The 13,123-nt window shown below is 42.0% G+C and overlaps 1 long non-coding RNA gene across 1 annotated transcript in view; it reads left to right on the top strand.

Annotated features, from left to right (window-relative positions):
• LOC128136427 (uncharacterized) overlaps nt 1-13,123 on the top strand; it is a 68,718-nt gene that overhangs the window by 42,914 nt on the left and 12,681 nt on the right. Inside the window, exons 3-5 of the long non-coding RNA XR_008233361.1 lie at nt 9,524-9,652; nt 10,181-10,287; nt 11,123-11,274. This is a non-coding gene — a long non-coding RNA (uncharacterized LOC128136427). The remainder of the gene's footprint in view (nt 1-9,523; nt 9,653-10,180; nt 10,288-11,122; nt 11,275-13,123) is intronic.

Below are 13,123 nucleotides of genomic sequence, written 5' to 3'. Positions count from 1 at the left end.
GCGATGACTTGTTCACTCTTGCTGTCCTGTGCTGGGTTAGATCATTTCTTCCAAAAGAGCAGTAAACTATTCATGCGGGATATAAATCTTTGAAGAAAGCTGTTTTTCTGCTGACCCAGTAACTGGAGCTTGTTACATATATTAACTGGGTTTTATTTTAATTTTTCTTCTGCTCAGTGGACGCTTACCACTGTTCTCTCAGCAGCCCCATGAGGTACGTTTGACCTGCCCATTCCCTAATTGCCTATCACTGGACACAGAGACTCTTGATGACAGAGGGTAAGAAACCCTCTTAAAATCCAGACCAAACTATTCCTCGTCTGCCTTTGGGTGTTTTCATTGAGTCCTTTCCTCTTCTTCTATTTTATTTTGTGGCTGTAAGACACCATGGTGGGATAATCTGACTTTGAAAAAATAACAGCAAAGTAGAGAGGGGGTTGACATGGTCTAGTGCTGGCAATAATCCTGCTTTGAGGTGGAGGTTGGACTCAATGACCTCCAGACATCCCTTCCAACCAGCATTTCTAGAAGTCTATCAACTCAGGCTAAAATATATCAGCAGAAAAATTCAAGCGGTTTTACTGAGGGATGACTGTTCTGAGCCAATCCAGCTTAAAATAAATCTATGTTTTTAGTCAACTTTCAGAGTGCAAAAGAGACAAAGTAAATTCTATTTAATTCAGTGAAAAAGCAAGGTTGTATGACAGAGCTGTGTGAGCCATTCCTGTTTTTATCCAGAACAGGTTTGCCGGCTTTGTGTCAGAAACAGTTTACATGGATTTGCAGGTCCTAAAGTATGGAAATGTATGTATTTGAACAAACCCAGCTTCCCCTCACCCAAATCCTGTTGTGAATCCAAGGCAAGGTTCAGAATCAGTAGTCCTATGGATGTTTGCATATGTTCACCTTACACAGGATATGGCCCATAATGAATAGTGTAGTTTGAAGAAGAAGGATTACAGAAGATTATGGTGGGAAAGACTTTCAAGAACCACTAATTTCAGCCATGAATTCCTGTTGATTAGTTTCTGAAAGCTAAGTTGCCCATACTATGTTTGGATGATTGGTATGGTGAAAACTGTTGGTAACTCACCAGTTGTACATCCTTAACGCCTTTGCAAGAGGGTTGTTACATGGCTTGGCACTTTTGCATGTATTGATAGCAGCCAGGCAACCCAAATACGTTCCTTTTTCATCCACTTAAACTGCTGTATGGGATCAAAGCCAACAAACATATCAAGTTAGGGCACAACAAAATATAAGAATAAGCCTTGCATTTCTTCCACTTTTCCTGCAAAATAATTTTAAAGGTGTGGTACTGAGAGTTACGGCTCCATTGGTAGAAGAAGCATAAAATGGTATTGCTTAATGCATTGAGTTGCTAGTATCTATGCAAAGAATCTAGCAAGAGAATAAATCACCCATTGTTGATTTATAACAGCATAACTTGGTGATAGAAAAAGTGTGAGGTGAGAATCAGGCCCATACAACTTCCTTTTTGGATTCATTTGGGTGAAATCCCAAATGCCCACACACTTAGGCATTATTATCCTCAATTTGCTGTTTTGTGCAACTTTATTTGGTCAGCTCCATATTTAGCAGAAGTTGGAGGCATTCCACTGAAGTCCTATGGAGAAAGCCAGATGATCAGAGCTTCATAACACAAAGGAAAGTTCAACACTTGTTGGAATGTATCAAGAGAAATGTCCCATCCCTCCCCAAACTCACATTAAAATCTGGAAACAGTGCTAAGGATTTAATTTAGCAAGTTTCTTGCACAATAGCCCACTCCACATGAAGACAATGATGTCTTTCTACTATCATTTCATTCAAAAACCACTCTTTTTTTTGTTGCATGAAACAGTAACGGCTATGCAAATTCATTTTCTAGCACAGGCCCAGAGTAAAATCCCACCTTTACTGAGAATTTTGCTGCTGACGTCAAAAGAATTTTATGGACTGTGCTTGCACACTTGCATATGGATGAGAGCTTCATTCAGTAACCCATACCTTTCTTTCTTTCTTTCTTTTGCTCTAACAGAGCACGTAGAGATCCAGTTATCCTTTGTAGTGAAATTGCTTATAAGACTGTAAATTCAAAATTCCCTTAGAAAAGTTTGCAAAACAAGACTTGCAGAGATAATATGAAATATATCCCCATCTCCCTATGTACACATGCTGTATGGCATACCATTATATCATTTTCCCTGTGTCTGCCATAAAAGGCAAGAACTTGAGTGTAGAAGTCAAGGGGCTGATGAATGTGTGTAATTTACTGAAACTGTTGGGCTAATCCCCTCCCCCCACCCTCGTGGCTGAGCTGTGAGAGCCATAAGCCAGCTGGATGAACTCTCTGAAAGGAGGAACAGATACGATACGAGCACTCTGATAAGAAACAGAGCATTCACTTGTCCTAGTTACAGTCAGAGAACAATCAGCACCAGATCGGCTCTCTCAAAAGGTGGATGGCTTTCTTGCACGAAAGATATGCTGCTGTATTTAGGAGCAAGGCCAGATGCTTTGAAACATATGGAAGGACCTCTACTGGCATGCATTATCTCTTATTTCAGGAACAAGGCTTTGCATGTTGTGACTGTAGCTTTTAAAAGTGTCATGTGGACCCCGCATTATCCAAGTGTTTCTTAGGTATTGCATGTGAGGGTAAAAAGGGTTTTGATAAATGAAATTCAGAAGCACAGCTTATTCAAGTTCTTATTTACATCCAAGCATGTCTCCATGCTGGTGGCAGGAACAGACAACCGCACATCTCAGACCATATGCAAATGGATTTTGGTGCCTGGATTAGAACTAAGGTGCCCATTCCAAAGCTGTGACTCTGAAACCTCCTGTGGCTACAGCATACCTTACAGATATCTAAAAACCCTTCGCTCTTCATGCTGTTTTAATGCCCATGGTTCTTAACAGCATGTATTGGTGAATGTTCATGGGCAGTTCATATATGACAGAGCTAAAGAGCTTGCAGCCTAAACAGCAAATGCCACTCCTAATCCATGAAATCCTACCTAAGCTTCCCAAAGGCACATGAAATTTTGCTAAGCATTTGCAAAAAATACATGTCCTTCCAGAACAGAGCTTGGAACGACAGTGGCAGACATGATTTTATATTAAAATAATTGTGTGTAAGTGTTAAATTGGGAGATAAAGGACAGTGTCCATTGCCTTTTATATAATAGCCTATCTGGATCACTTCCCAAGAGATGGGAGGCTTTGAAGTAAATTACAGTATCTTCCTGAGGGTTTTGAAGACACATCAGTAAGGACACATTGCTTTTCTTACCCCAGTGCAGGCTGGAATACTGTAGAAACACTCTCCAGTCTTCTAGCTGAAGCTGAGCAATTAGAAAGTAGTCCAAGATGTATTGGTCCAGAAGAGAAAGCCCATGAGAAGCACAGCGAATGGAGGCTAGAATAAAATGCATGATCAGCTGTAGAAACTGAATTGAACTTGCCATACCATGTAGTAAAAATCATGAAGCACAGGAAGTACTGAATTCTCTGAGCAATCTAACAAAGGTCTTTATCAGCTGCTTTCCAGATAGTTTTAGTTCTTTGACACAATTTATTGATTTGTCATATTTCTGGTTAACTTTCAGTTACAGTCAGATACCTGACTACTAACCTTTTACAAATATATTAGGAACAAGAAGATGACTTGGAGTAGTCAGCATGGACTTAGGAAGGGGAAATCACTCCTGACCAACTGGATAGCCTTCTATGATGAAGTGACTGGCTCGGTGGACAAGGGGAGACTAGTGGATGTTGTCTATCTTGATGTCTGAGAGGCTTTTTATGCTGTCTCCCATAGCATCCTAATAGACTAGTTGATGAAGTATGGGCTAGGTAAGTGAACGCTGAGGTGGACTGAAATCTGGCTGAACTTCTGGGCTCAGAAGGTTGTGATCAGTGGCATGAAGTCCCATTAGAGGCCAGTCCCTAGTGGTGTATGCCAGGCACTGATACTGGAACCAATGCTGATTAAAACCTTTGCTAATAACTGGGACACTGGGACAGAGTGCACCCTCACCAAGTTTGCAGATGATACACAATTGGGAGGAGTGATTGGCAAACCAGATGGTGGTGCTGCCATTCAGAGGGACCTGGACAGCCTGGAGAAATGGGCTCAAAAGAGTCTCATGAAGTTCAATAAAGGGAAATGGAAGGTCCTTCCCCTGGGGAGGAACAACCCCAGGCACACACTGGGAGCCTACCAGCTGGAAAGCAGTTCTGCAGAGAAGGACCTGGGGATAGGCACCAAATTGGTCAATGTGCCCTTGAAGCAAAGAAGGCCAACAGCTTCCTGGGAAGCACATTGCCAGGAGGTTGAGGGAGGTGATCCTTCCCCTCTGCTCTAGTGCTAGTGAGACTTATCTGGAGTGCTGGGTCCAGTTCTGGGCTCCCCGGTACAAGAGAGACACAGGAATACTGGCGCAGGTCCAGTGAAGGGCCATGAAGATGGTTAAGGAACTGGAGTACCTCCCGTACAAGGAGAGGCTGAGAGAGTGGGGACTGTTTAGCCTGGGGAAGTATGCATAATGTCAGTATGCATAAATACCTGATGTGAGAGTGTAAAGAAGACAGACCCTGGCTTTTCTTAGTGGTGACAAGACAATAGGAAATGAGCACAAATTTAAATACCTTAAATGCAGGAAAAAACTTTTTTGCTGAAATGGTGGCTGAACACTGGCACAGGTTGCCCAAAGTTGTGGTGTCTCTATCCTTAGAGATATTCAAAACCCAACAGGACACGGCCCTGAGCAACCTGCTCTAGGTGACCCTTCTCTGAGCAGGAGCTGGGCTAGATGATCTGCAGAGGTTGCTTTCTGTCTCAGCCATGCTGTGATTCAGTGAGTCTGTAATGTTCAATTGCCACATGACATTGGGAGGCATGTATGCTCATGGCAATCTTTTCATCCTCCTTATCACCACAAAGACAGAAACCCAAAATAAATTCATTTGGACAAATGTCTTTAGTATCAAAGAAATATCTTTGACAAATAATTCCTTTCAGCTGTGGGGTGGACATGAGGATATTTTTCAGTGATGTGCCAAGCAGCTCCATGGCTGCATATCAGTAAATAATCATGAGTCACGTGGACTGAGGGGAGGAAAAATGGAGATTCTCTTGGCAGCTGAAAAATTGAAGAGATGAGAGAAAGTAGGAGTGAAATAGTGAAATCTGTTTCCTCTCTTTCATAATGCAGCCTGTCTTTGTACAGTAAAAACTTCGGAGCACAAACAGTGCCGTGTTTACACAGGTAAGTTAAAACTAAAATTGAAAGTAAAATACTCATCCAGACTAAAAACAAATCCTACCCTCACTCTTGTTTTTAATTTGTCTGTAGTAAACACTCTTCCGTTTTTTACAAAAAACAACCCCCAATTTATCCATAGCATCCTAGAGAAGAAGTCTTAGCTGATTCAGTACTGCACCATTTCCACATGACAAAAATCAACATCAGAATTTGAAAGCCTTAAGTAGGTCATCTGGATTATGGGTTTTAACATATGTTTTTGGCCCTTGCCTCATTTCAAGTTTCACAGAACATCAAGATTGATCATCAGGTTTTAACAGTAGCTCATGACTGTTCAGTGACCTCCCCCTCCATCTCACAAAAGTGAAACAAGTTTGTACCCACCAAATTTCAGGTTTGCCTCTTCCTTCTGGAGCTTTATACCTCCTAACCAGAGGCCTGTGAGATCCAGCTGGCAGCAGTGAGCTGGCCATGTGCACTCAGCCCCAGACATGAGCCCCTGTCAGGGCAGGGGAGCATCTCACTGCCCCAGCATGGAGCTGGAGACCTGGTGGGGAAGGTGACTCCCCCTTCAAAACAGCTCTCAAGCTTTGCTAAATTTTGCTGTCACTCAGCTCTTCTACAGTTCCTTGCTCTAGCAATTTAGTAGAAAGTTTCTGTCTCAAGCTTTTGGTAGTGAAAGTGATTTTAAAAAGACAAATGGGGTAAACAGCCAATAAAAAACCCAGTCCTCTCCCAGCCAGCAACTGTAAATATGATTCTTTTCCCCGCCTTGTGTAACCTAAGAGACAGCCAGAAGCTGTTGCACAATGAGTCTTTTTTTTTCCTATTCAGGCTGTTTTAAACCTCTTTGTCATTTCTCAGAGCTGAAAAGAACTGAAAAGTTCAATTTTGAAGACAATTTCTTCCTCAGATCATGATAAGGGGCCAAGGAAGGCCTGACAGTAGCTATGTGAATCAGTCTGTGCAACTGTTCAGTCTGATCACGCAGCTTCTGCTTGGAGAGGGAGAGGATACGCTTTGGCAAAAAGCACACTGATGTAAAAGAAAATGTTGTTTGTACTGAAATACCACCTAGCAGCTTGGAGGTTGGTCTTGGTGTATCTTGGACAAGATAACCATTGCGGGTATTCTGAAACCAGCAGAAGGGCTAAAATAATCTCCTTGAATGGAAGGAAGCTAGCTCCTCTTTGGATCAGTCATTACTTCTCTGAGCTGCTTCAGATTTAAACAAAAATATTTCTTCACCCAGGGAAGGGTCTCAGTCATTTTCTGCTCTGTGTCTGGAGCTTCCTGACAGGTCTTCTCCAGCATGGCAAGACATGCCCCATCTGCCAAAGCAAAGTTCCCTTTAAATACCTCAGGTCTGCAGAAAACTTTATTGTACTAGCAGACATTTTCTTTCACTGCTTAAACTGGCTTCCCACAAGAGCAAACTTTGCTGATTGAAAGGCGTTCATGTTGGGTTTACATTTGGGTTGGGTTTTTTGGCCAACATAACAGCATCTTTTCAGGCATTGTGATATCTGCCACCATTGGGGAATTAGTTGCACTCCTGAGAAAATAAAGTAACAGAGACAAGCCTTGCTGCAAAGTTGACTGTTTAGAGTAAGTTATAGCAATATAACTTACCTTCAGGTAATGCTGGGATCTCTCTGGCGTGAAGTGTTCTGTGCCACTGGAGCTACATGAGGGAGCTGAAGGGCATCATGGAAAACCCAGAAGGGTGCCCTGTCCACATTATAGGGAGAAAGGTGAAAGAAGTGTCCTGATATTAGCAGTGAGGAGCTGAAGGAGAAATTAAACCCCACTCCCATTAGCACCAGCCTCTCAAGTTTCCAATTTGCTAGTGCATAAGACCTTTAGCATATGAGGATGTGGTTGAGACGGCATCGGGCACACCATGTGATGAGATGAGGAAGCAGCACAGGCTGCAACCCAAGAGGCAGTTCACTATCATGGCTTGCTAGGGCATCAAGCTCCTGCTAGGTGGCACATCTGAGGTCAAGGATTGTGTTGCAATCTCCCTGAAAATGCCTGAGATGATAGGTTGACAGGGATGACCTGAGATGACAAGGGAGACTGAGGCAGGGGCTGGCTGTATCTACCTTGTGTTTAGTGTGGCAGGTAAGAGCAGCCCAAAGTCCAGGCTTAGGTCCTTATGTGTTGGGGTCTGGGGTCATGGTTTGCACAAGGTAATGCTGTGACTATAGGAAGGAATTTGGAGTTTAACCCAAATCTGATTTGTTTATCAAAATGTGACAGTATCTCTAGTGTGTAGTGCTGTTGGAGAAAAAAAATCTGCATATATTTACATGGATGAGAGCTACTGTAGCTGCTCTAAAAAGAAAGATGTTTTAAATTAAGAGTTGTCTGTTTATTTCTTGAGAGTGTGGTGTGGTACAAATAGTAAATGTATTGAAGACTTAAAGTGCTTCTTAACAAAGCACTTGGAGCTCTGACTATTTTTGGTATTCTCATCCTGCTGCTTCTCTGGAATCCACTCATAAAACATTTTCATAGGAGCCTCTTTTCATTTTATATGCCTTTTGAGGTACAATTAGTTCTCAGAAGAAATTGTTCTATATTCAGATGTAAATTCACAAGTCCAATCTTATTTCTGCCCTTTTAACAGATTAAATCATCTATCTTCACGCCTGCTTTTAGTGGGACACTGCAAACCACTTTTAAGTCATGCAAAATACATTTTTATGGACATAATTTGCTGGAAAGCTGCCAGAACCTCTTGTCTCATTTGAGTATGGTCTTGTGGGAAACAAACATGAGGAAGAAAAGCTGTGGAAGATGAGATATCAATAGAGCTGCTAGAAGATTATGGGTAAAATTAGACTGATTTACGGAACATTCTGGACTGGTTTTTAGTCCTGGATATAACATGCCTCTATGAATGGGAGGTTACACAGCACACAATGAAAAATGTTTTCCTGACTAGAAGGTTTCATTTATATCTCTGCCAAAAATAAAATAGTCTCTGATTTACAGTTCTGCTGGCTGAACAAATTGTTTGGTGTGGAAACTTCGACAAAATTTTCTGGCCTTACTTTTCTCATTAGGCATCTTTCTCTGTCCCCTGAAAACATACTTCATACTGAACTCAGCCCTCTTTATTCTTTCTTTCCTTTTGAGTTTGATCTCTTCAACATGGTGAGTTAGACTTTCAGTCATTATATCTGCTTTTGTTGCCAAAGTCGTCTCTTCTTTCCAAGAGTAAGACTTTTCCTCCTGTGCTCTGTATTATTTTCTTTTTAAAAAATAATAATTTATTTTATTTAGCACATCTTTTGAAAGTCCTTTTCTTTTGGTCATCTCCATCTGTTTAGGGTCCTTCCAGTACATCTCCCTGTTTAAGGTCATCTACTTTTAGTGACTACATTAGCCCTGATCACACCTGCCTCTGGACCATTGGTACCATTTAATGCTCCAGATGAGATTTCAAAGGATCCCATAGTTTCACTCTGTCTCTTCTCTTTCTGTGCTCTAATATGGACACCCTTGGTTAGGACATACTCATTCACACTTCTGTGAATGTCATCTAACTGACAGATGCCATCACACCACCCAAGGCAGTCATGGTAAGGATCTGTGAACCTCTTGCAAATGAGCTTGAACCTTGTACTGTCTTGCAGGTGGTATTGCTACTTTAACACAGTGGGACATCCAGGCTAAATAGTCTTACATTGTAGCATGGCTAGGTAGCCCAAGCTCTGTTGTGCAATGTGAACATGCTCCTGAACTTCCAGTCTCCTCTTCACATGAAGACACACACAAGCAGATGCAGATGCACAGGTTTTACCCTTGTCTTCATTCACAGAGAGATTTACCTTGTCATTAAAATTTGAATCTATGCTTCTCAGAATCCTGCCCTGGCAAGATGTTTAAGAACATGCTTAAAACTCACCAAATTTCAATTTATAGCACTTGCAGCATCCACATAAGGCAGCCGTTTCTCTTTTCATGAAGAATGAACACCTGAATAAATACCATCATGACAAGTAACATAGCTCTCCAGGAAGTATAAAATGAAGTTAATATGTGGCTTCACGCTCCATAGTGCAGGTCATATTGTTTGGTATATTCTTAAATCTCTGCTGTATTGCAGATCTGGTAGGTATGAACAATGAACCCTAAAATTTGAAATCCCAGCTTCTCTTGCTAAACCATATAAATAGACACCCCCCCCCCATGGCACGGCGGGAACCATGGAACCTGCATTCTTTCATCTCTTCCAGCAAAGGACCTTTGTTGATGTTCCAGGAGACAGCAGTAACTATGTGGGTGTGAATGAGGGCTTTCTTCTTCATTATGGATGGCTGCAATCACTGGCAGTGGAAGGGTGCTGCCCAGAACGTGTCCCTCAGGTACATTAGGGTCCTGCAGGCACCTCTGTTGCTTTCATGTTGACTTCTGCAATAGTTAGTCACAGGTCAGACTGATTTCAGTAAAATTCCTGTTGAAGTCTGATTTACTAAGTATTTACAAATACAGTAATCATTGGAGAATGGGAAAATGATGTGGTAGAAAGTCATTTGGCTACTGTATAATTAATCCGGTGCATCAAGAATGAAGTCAACAGACTTTTGCCAAGGGGAAGGGATGTTTTACTGCTTTAATTTGTCCTTCACATAACTGTGTTACCAATGTGTTTTAGTATTCTGCCTATGAAAGACACTCAGGATCTCACTTTTTCTGGATTTCTGGATGAAAGCATGAGACGCCAGTCTTAATAAGAACTCATCACCACTAACTAGACGCAGACTCTGCTACTGCCAACACCACTTAGTTGGAGGGTTATGCTCCCAAGTATTTAATTGCAATCTGGAGGCAGAGTTCTTATCATTCTGCAAGACCTAGCTCACAGATATCTCCTTTTTTTTATTTTGGTGTAGGAACCACACGCATCTGTCCAGCCCTGAGAGTCTCTTCATGGTGGTAGGACAACGAGTGCCTTCAGTTCATGAGTCATAATAAAGCAAAACCAACACCAGAACAAAGGGTCTGTCTATCAGAATTCCTTCTACTGGAAGAAATTGTTTGACACTTAAGTTCAATAGCAAAAAAGGCCCTTTGCCGTTGCTCAGCTTTGCCCATGGTCTCAGTAATGAGGCAAAGGCAATTGTGGGACACACTCTGGGGTACTTTGGCCGTTGGTGCTTGCATATGCTTCACTCCCCAGCCCTCTCTAGCAGCACACTAAATGCACTGAGATGGGACACTTTGCTGCTGCCTGCTTCAAAACAGCAGCAAGTGCCTTTTCCAGCTCCTTTTGCTCTCTGTGTCAGGTCACTGAGGAACTGTCCAGCAAATGAGTGCCTTCTAAAATTAGGATGGCTTGGAGATTTCTTTTGTGCCATTATGTCTGAGGCCTGTCAGGGAGAGAAGAGAAATACTTGCAATTTTCAGGCTAGGACAAAGCTCAGTAATTCAGGACTAAACAATAATGAAAAAAGAGGCGAATCACAAAAGAGAAAGCTGGCCACAATCGCTATTACAGCCTCTGCAGCTGTTCACACCATGTTCAGTGCCAGAGATAAAGAAAATGTCCCAAAGAGCAGGGCATTAGTACAGGGCACAGACCTTAAAGGCCATTTGTACTTGGCAGCGGAAGTTCCCAGAGTCTGAATGTGATAGACGCAAAACTTAAAATCATGGCATGACTATTAAGACAATTAAGGAATTCTTAATTACTTAATTCAGGAATTCTTAATTCCTGTCTGCCTCCTGCCTCTGGCAGCGCAGGTAGTTCAGTGCTGGTGAAATGAATGTGAAGACAACTGTCTCCATCTGCCTAGCACAGGACTTTGGCTCAAGCACCATTTTCCTCATTTCAGTGTCCTATGCTGGTCCTTGCCATGCTGACTGCCTCTGGAGGAATGCTGCAAAGCACCATGACATATCACTCCTCCTCTCCACTTTGCCGCTGAAAAGCAAATTGTTAAGAAGATTGAGGACAAGATCAACTCAGCACCTGTTTGAATTCTGGGTGAGTGGCATCTTCTTAAGGGGCTGTGGTTTGGGAGGTGTTACCAGCTGGAACCACTGGGGATTATTACACTTATTTTAGTCAAGCACAGGTTAGTCTTCTGCCAGATTATCTAGACTTAGATAATTTTGCTCAGAACAGGGTTGTTAATGGACATTTTGCTTATGGACAGCTCTCTTCCCTGCCAGCGTCCACAAGTGATTCCTTCATTCTGCCTTCTTAATAAGTGCAATATTAAAAATGTTCTCTGTAAAGCTGAACCCTATTATCACAAGCTCTCTCCATTCTGCTGGCTCAAGAGAGCACAAGACTCTTGAAAGTTCATGTATAGTTATGAAGAAAAACTGTAATTTTATGCATAAAATATTATTTTCTGTTATGTCAAAATCAGTGTCAATTAATTATGCCTCAGAGTGGTCAAGTTTCTGGTCTTGCCAGGAACAATTTTTTCTCAGTTTGGAATCAAATATAAGCATCTTTTCCAAAAAAGTGTGAGAGTGCCTGTGTGCATATGCTTGCTTTTCTGATCCATTTGTTCATTAATAGGATTTTGGGCAAGAAGTATTTCTCACTCCATTTTCATATAAACTAGTCAAAAATGACTGTGAAGACTGGCATTTCACTCACACATGACGCAGGGGTGCTGTTCTGCCCCTTTGCAAAGCACCAGTGTGTTTGTGCACCCAGAGTAGCAAAACCGAGGTTGTTGGGTTGGATCAGCCACCAGCTAGGACTAGCATTTGCGGCTGTACCAAGATACACTACAGCACTGGTTCCTATTGAAAACAAAGACACAGGCGCATGCTACAAGGGTGTATTATATCATCATCAGATGGTTCATATTATTCCCTGACAAAATAATGTATCAGTATTTATTATGAAAACTAACTGATTTGGTCCTGTGTCAATTTTATTTGCCATCAATACTGTTTTAGTTTTTGGTGGAACTCTGCCAACTTTTCCTGTTCTCCTTGCTCCAACCAAGCCCCTGAAAGCTGACTTTCACAGGCTGTCTGTGATTAGACAGTGGGGTCTCTGTAAGTGTGGTCTCATATGAGCAGCTGTATGTTTTTTCTGTGGAGGGAACTTGTCATTAAAGAACTGAGAAGATGAGTGGGTGGTACCTTGGACTGTTTTTCTTTTAATTTGGCCCTCGTTTACTTTAGACACTATGAAGGAGTCCGCGTTAGTTGATGGTGCCCACAATTCACTTGTACTGATGAAGGCAGCTTGACAGCTGCATAAATCACTGCTAGATACCACTAATAGATTGCTGCATATGAATTTGTAGAGGACCACCCAAGCACAGCTCGGGGGCGGCCTGCAGTCACACTAGGCTTGCACATGAGTACAGTAATGCAAATTTGCTTAACTCTTTGTTAGCACTTTGTTAGTTTTCCTTTTAAGGAAGGTATTGTTGTTTCTTCACTGGCTCTTAGACTTATTTGCTAGACAGGTGAAGAAAGTCGCCAGTGTCCAGTGCCTCCCACCATCAATGGTTGCAGGCTTGAATTGAGTTTTATTTGTTTGTTCATGGAGGGATACCAGCTTATTTTTTCATCTTGAATTGTACAGTCTGGTGGGAGGGAGAAGGAGAGTGAAAGGGGTGGGAAAAGAGAAATGAGCTTCTAGCTCAGTGTAGGTACTTCTTGTACGCTAGAGAGAAAAGCTTGGGTAGGGCAAAGCGATCATTAAATAGCTACAGTATGCTGCCTGTCTAACAGCGAGGCATTGTATCCTGCCATCTCTAATTGAAGACACAATGGAGGTCAGGACTTGGTAACATACCTGTCAAAAGAAATAATACAAGAACACAGGAACAGGAGCTTGTTTCTAGTGGCTGTATGTG

The sequence above is a fragment of the Harpia harpyja genome, chromosome Z (assembly GCF_026419915.1).
Source record: "Harpia harpyja isolate bHarHar1 chromosome Z, bHarHar1 primary haplotype, whole genome shotgun sequence".
Lineage (NCBI taxonomy): Eukaryota > Metazoa > Chordata > Aves > Accipitriformes > Accipitridae > Harpia > Harpia harpyja.
Note: the sequence above shows the minus strand (reverse complement) of the source record. Positions and strands in the feature narration are given on the sequence as shown.